The sequence below is a fragment of the Danio rerio genome, chromosome 15 (assembly GCF_049306965.1).
Source record: "Danio rerio strain Tuebingen ecotype United States chromosome 15, GRCz12tu, whole genome shotgun sequence".
Classification (NCBI taxonomy): Eukaryota; Metazoa; Chordata; class Actinopteri; order Cypriniformes; family Danionidae; genus Danio; species Danio rerio.
The window spans coordinates 36,302,680-36,309,185 of NC_133190.1; positions in this window are offsets into that span (position 1 = coordinate 36,302,680).

Below are 6,506 nucleotides of genomic sequence, written 5' to 3' on the forward strand. Positions count from 1 at the left end.
GTAGTATAACGTTATATCTGTCATAGATCAAAAATGAGTGGACAAGTGTATTTAGCAAACGCGAGAGAAAGAGGAGAGGAGGCATCTTCATTGAGGCATTTTCCATACACACCATCTTTAAACAGACCTATGATAAGGAGAATGAGGGTACAGAAGACATTATGGTAACTTTAAATGATGAGAAGCTAGCATTAACCAGGCGGAGGAGGCTAACGGCAGCGCAGCGCGGACTGGATTCATCGTGTGAGAGACAGACAGAAAGGGAGAGAGAGAGGGAGAGAGAGAGAAAGGCCCAGAAGAGGAGAGAGAGGGAAGAGAAGAGGTATAGTGTCTGTGATTTCGGATACTTTTAGGTTTATAATCAAGTCTTCTTCACGAGAAGAGTGGAGAAAATACAGGGAGAGAAGGAGAGACACAGTAAATCAGTGTTTGTATTATGAAAGACTCAGATTGATAGAACTCAGATTCATAGAACTGGATTGGAGAAGCATTGTGCGTTATATGCCATGGCAATAATATGCTTTATAAGTTTGTAAAAGCAATACATTAAAATACCATATACATACACATATATATATATATATATATATATATATATATATATATATATATATATATATATATATATATATATATATATAGTTTTATTAATATTTTTATTCAATGCTTTGAAAAATAAGTTAAATCTTTGTAGACTATAAATACATATGTACTATATAGCATTTATTTAAATTTGTGGGCAACAAATTATAGATTAATTTTATTTAAAAATTATTACATTATTCTTATTTTTTAAATTCAACTATAGGGGTGGTAGGGGGCCTTACAAGACAATGTGCCCAGGGGCCCCTGAGTTCTTAATCCGGGCCTGAGCATGACAGTGTAAACTACCCACAGCACAGCCAGTAAATAATCTGCTTTTCAGTATAAAATTACCTTGCTTGACAACAGTAATAAAATCATCTAGAAATAAGCCAGTCATTCACTCATTTGCTTCTCCTGCATGCACATATGCTGCATCCAAAATCATACAGAAAGTCCCTTTGAAAATAAACATGTAAGTTTTGATGCTGGTTTAAGCTGGCTCTTACTGGTCATGAAGTGATTTTATTGCCATCCTTAAATCTACTGCATGAAGTAGTAGTAGTAAAAAACAATCTCATCTCCATCACAAACTCTGTGAATGTATTTAGTTTTCCCTCATCAGTGTGGACTATTTCTCATCAAAGGGTATTACTCGTTTTTGACTGAAGTAATTGTATATTTTCTAATGCTAAAAGTACCTGCATTAGTGTAAAAAGAGTTTAGCAAGACAGTATTCATAAAAGTTAAAGCAACAAAATCTTACTGTGTGTGTTTGGAAGGTCAAAATTTACCCAAAAGTACAGCCTTCTTGAAAATATAAAAATAGAAGGGTCATTATAACTATAAAGTGCCTTTGATGTCCCACAAGACTGAATCAGCCCCATATGGACATGATGTGAAATAATGAAATTATGATGTTTTACAGTTTTTCTTCATTGGTTTAGCTCATTTCTTGAAACAGAAATTATATTCTCTAAGCAACATGGACAAACCTCCAGAATAGAATTTTTCCTTCATTTCATCAAATTACAAATGTCTAAGTACATATTTGCAAATGATTAAGTACAAATAGCCTAAATTTAGCACAATTTCCAAGTAAATAAATCCTGTTGATCTAAACTGATTGTTAATTCTCAGTCTAATGGTTGTTCCCTCCAAAATGTGTCAGCGTCATTTCATTGTATAGGTCATCACATGCACAATAGTCTGTTCAATTGTCAAAATTGGTCAAGACCACAATACCATGAATACCATACAGCAGGTGAATCCTTGGAACATTTGATTACAATTTATTACAGCTACTTAAAATAAATAAAAAAAATGAGTTACCATTTCCTTGGCAGTATGAGTGCAATGTGTGATTTCAAACCTTGGAGGCTACTCTTACCCTAAAATATATATATATATATATATATATATATATATATATATATATATATATATATATATATATATATATATATATATATATATATATATATTCTTTTTTTTTTCTTTCCTTTTTTTCAGTTTCATACACCGTTGTATTCTGGGCTCAGACTGTAAGGTGGACATAAGGGATATTTTGGAGGTCCTGTGCCATAATGACAAAACATCTAAACATTTTGACTTGAAACGCTCACATAATGCTAAAGAGACAAAGCATTTTGGGGGCACTAACTGTTTAAATGAGAAGAAAATTTAGCTTTGACACATGAGTGAACTGTTTTGGGAAAGGTATGAGCTTTTGCTAGTGAGCTATAGTGTTGTGCTAAACTGTAACACTGTTTTGCCAAATGATCTTAGAATTTTGAGAATCTATTTTCTGTTTCAAGAAATGAGTCAAACCAATGGAGGAAAAACTGTAATATAATTGGTTAAACCTTTACACACACGCAGGTAGAATTTGTATAGATATTTTACACTTTGGAATATGTTTTTGTTCATTTCTGCCATATTATTTCATTGAATGAATGTGATTTTGCCATGTCCCACACACTGCACAGCCAACTTTAGAAAGTCTAAAAAGTAGGTAAATTTGATAAAATGAAAAAGATTTTTAAACATTTGTATTGTCTTTAACAAGTTATTTGATTTTAAAAAAAGTCATTTTAGTCACTTTTACTTTGTTTTCATAATAATAATAATAATTTTGCACGTGTCCTTGAAATTGTTGTCCACCCTGTGATGATGTGTTAAATGTCCCTTTAAGAAGCCCTCTGATGTACTCATTGGCATCCCCATGCATTTTGCCTTTCTTCAGAGGAGGTTAAAACATCTGCTGTGCACACAGTAATATCTACACTAATGTTTCCTATTTTTCCTCATATTGTGTTGGAAACTGAATGTTGTCAAGCTTAACATGTCCACCCTGTCATAGTGAAATATTAATTAAAATAAAACATTTTCAGAAATTAAAAATATAGATTTTAAACTGTATACAAAGAGCTTAAATAGGAAAACACTACCAGCTGCAGGTACAACACGTGTTGAATAAATACTAACTTTCGCCAAAAATGTCCTCCCTGTCATTGTCCCCCCTGTCACAAATCCTTCCTTGACAGGGTGCGCAAATGCATTGTTATTGACACTTTATTTAATATTTTAGTTTATTAGTAATGTTTTAGCCAGTCTATTTAAAGGATATACCTTTAAAAGTCCATATATTGTAATGGAGACTGTTTAAAAAAAAATTATGTCAATGTCCATCTTGTTTTCCACCGTCATGTTCAACTTTTATGAAAATAAACAAACTATTTAGAAAACAAAACATCTTGTGTGATTTCTTAATAGACCAATAAGGGCCAGTTAACATTGTTTGACAAAATATTGTAGATCTTTGGTTTTATTTTGAAAAAAACGTGCAACGGTTGCATATTTTATTGGGAAATAAATGTCTTGTCCATTATTTTTATTAATATAAATATACTTTTTCCATAATCTATAAAGTTGGGTTGGTAAAGGGACACATTACCTTTGTGAAAATATACATTTTAAAATCACACTGCAATGAAAATATACTTATGCTACTTTGAATTTGTCCATGACAGGGTGAACACAATTTGAAGTTTGTTTACTGTTTTTCTGCTTGCAGATTATTTGTATAAAGTGCAGGAGCTTGACCAACATTAATTTCTTACAGCCTAAGGTCTAATTAATGCAACAACTGTGTGGTTAACTTAAAAATCTCATTTTCTCATTCCGACATCTCAAAGGCACTTTAAAGTGATAATGACCCAGAAATATTTTTCTCTAATGTGGGTCATTTAGGAAAAGTCACCAAACATTTTGTTTTCTGATATTAAAATGGTGGTCATGTTTGACCCATAAGTCAATAGAAAGATTAAGCTGGTTCTTTGCAGGTCATCTGCTGGTTTAACTTTCCTGTTGATTTAAGGATCAAAAATGACCTGAGCACCATTTTAACAGCAGGAAAAAAAAAACTAAATGATGCTTTTATCTTGAAGTTTGATGACGGTTTTAATTTTACATTTCATTTCAATCCTTAAATCTATTTTGCATGAAGAAACATCATCATCTCCATCACAAACTGTGTGAATGTTTATGGCAGGAGTGCCCAAACTTTTTCTTATAAAGGGCCAAAAACCAAATATCATTGAGAGCTGTGGACCAGAGTATATACTAGACCATTTTACAACAATGGGTAATTTCCTAATTTACTTCATAAGATTTTAAAGTAAATAGAAAACTTTTCTTTAAATCATATTAATAATGCCGTAAGACTTTTTAAATGGTAACTTACTGCATAAAAACATGAACCATCGCATTTATAACACACTGGAGTTCAATGTTGAATACACTAGTCAAGCAGAATCTACCTTTGACTTGATTTGCTCACTAATGTGTCTGCATCAGGTGACGATATGTACAAAAACAAAATCAGATTATTTCACGCCATTTAATTTAAAGTTGATTTCAGCTGGCTTATCAAAATAAAACAAAAGGTCCCATTAAATTTGAATTAACAATCTCGAAACATCGCCATCACTCTCCCTCTCTTCTCAGATGGGATGGTGGGCCAAATCAAATCTTACCATAGGCCAACTTTAGCCCGCGGGCCCTAGTTTGAGCATCACTGGTTTATGGTTTTCCTTGATCAGTGTGGAGTAAATTTCATCAAGTATCTCATCATAGGAAATCACTGGTTTTTGATTAAAGTAAACCGTATTGGTCACACTTTACAATAAGGTTTATTAGTTAATGTTAATTAATGCATTTACTAACATGAACAAACCATGAATAATACATTTAGTACTGTATTTGTTCATGTTAGTTAACGTTAGTTAATGTAAATACAGTTGTTTATAGTTAGTTCATGTTAACGCATGGTGCATTAACTAATGTTAACAAGCATGGACTTGGATGTTAATAATGCATTAATAAATGTTTAATTATGATTAATAAATGCTGTACATGTGTTGTTCATGATTAGTTCATGTTAGTAAATGCATTAACTAATGAACCTTATTGTAAAGTGTTACCACAGTTTTTTTTCTAATGCTTCTATAATTTAGAATTTTCTAAAGTTCTTGTATGAGACGTCTTTCGGATGAGACGTTAAACAGAGGTCCTGACTCTCTGTGGTCATTAAAAATCCCATGGCACTTCTTGTGAAAGAGCAGGGGTGTAACCTCCACCCCACCAATAGCTAGTGTGTGGTGAGCGCACTGGCACCGTTGTCCTGTGGCTGCCGTCGCATCATCCAAGTGGATGCTGCAAATTGGTGGTGGTGTGAAGAGACCCCCCTCATGATTGTGAAGCGCTTTGGGTGTATGGCCATACACAATAAATGCGCTATATAAATACACATTACATTACATTACATATATGTAAATGCATTTAGTACAGTATAAAACAGGAGGTTCTTTAACTCAGAAAAAAATGCATTTAATGATTAAACGATTAACACAAAATGCTAAACATTGAAGAGAGACTTAAAAAGGGTTAGTACAATCGAATGAAGCTTAGCAAAACTATAAAATATCATATAAAAATATAAAAACAGCTGCTTTAACTTTTATGAATACTTTCCTAAAACTATTTTGTACATTTTGCATTAGAAAATATAAACCTTTACTTTAGTAAAAAAAAAAATAAATAAATAAAATCTAGACATTCTGAATTTATGATAAATGATGAGGCTGTTTTTTCAGGCAAAATAGATTTGGGGATCGAAATTAAGACTTGCTGCTTCAGTTTTTAATTTTGTGAATGTGCGTCCATTTTGACCCTTAATAGCGGCACATGTTCAGGAAAGAACCAGAATTAACAAGCTTAAACCAGCATCAAATTATTATTATTATTTTATTATTATTATTACTTATTTTGAGAAAAACAAACAAAACAGTAACTGAATTAACAAAGAAAGGCAAAAATACTAAAACAGTAGTACATCCCAATTTAATTTAAATCTATGTTGCATAGAATTTACTTTTTAGTCATTGGTTTCATTTTCATCATCCTGCTAATGTAGATGTTGGACTGAAGCTAATATTCATTTACAATGAGGAAGGGCAGAGGGTTGCTGAAGAACTACTGAGAGATTTCAGCTGCTGTCTGGCCTATCACTGCCTTTCTACAGCTCCTTTTCTTCATGTGTTCAATACTTTTTTCCTGTGTCATTTCATTTCATTACACATATATTTGTAAACTAATTAATATTGCTTTCATTACATATATGGATTTCTTTGGTAATATGAAAAACAGCTCTCAGTAATATGTTTTCTGAGAAAAATGGTGATGTGTTGTCTATCCATCCATCCATCCATCCATCCATCCATCCATCCATCCATCCATCCATTCATCTTGTTTGCCATTTCAGACGCAGTTTTGTTTGCACATCTCTCTCTCCTCAACAGATGGTGGCAGTGGTGCACTTCCAACACAACCCAAAAACACAAGAAACACACACTCGTCTTATG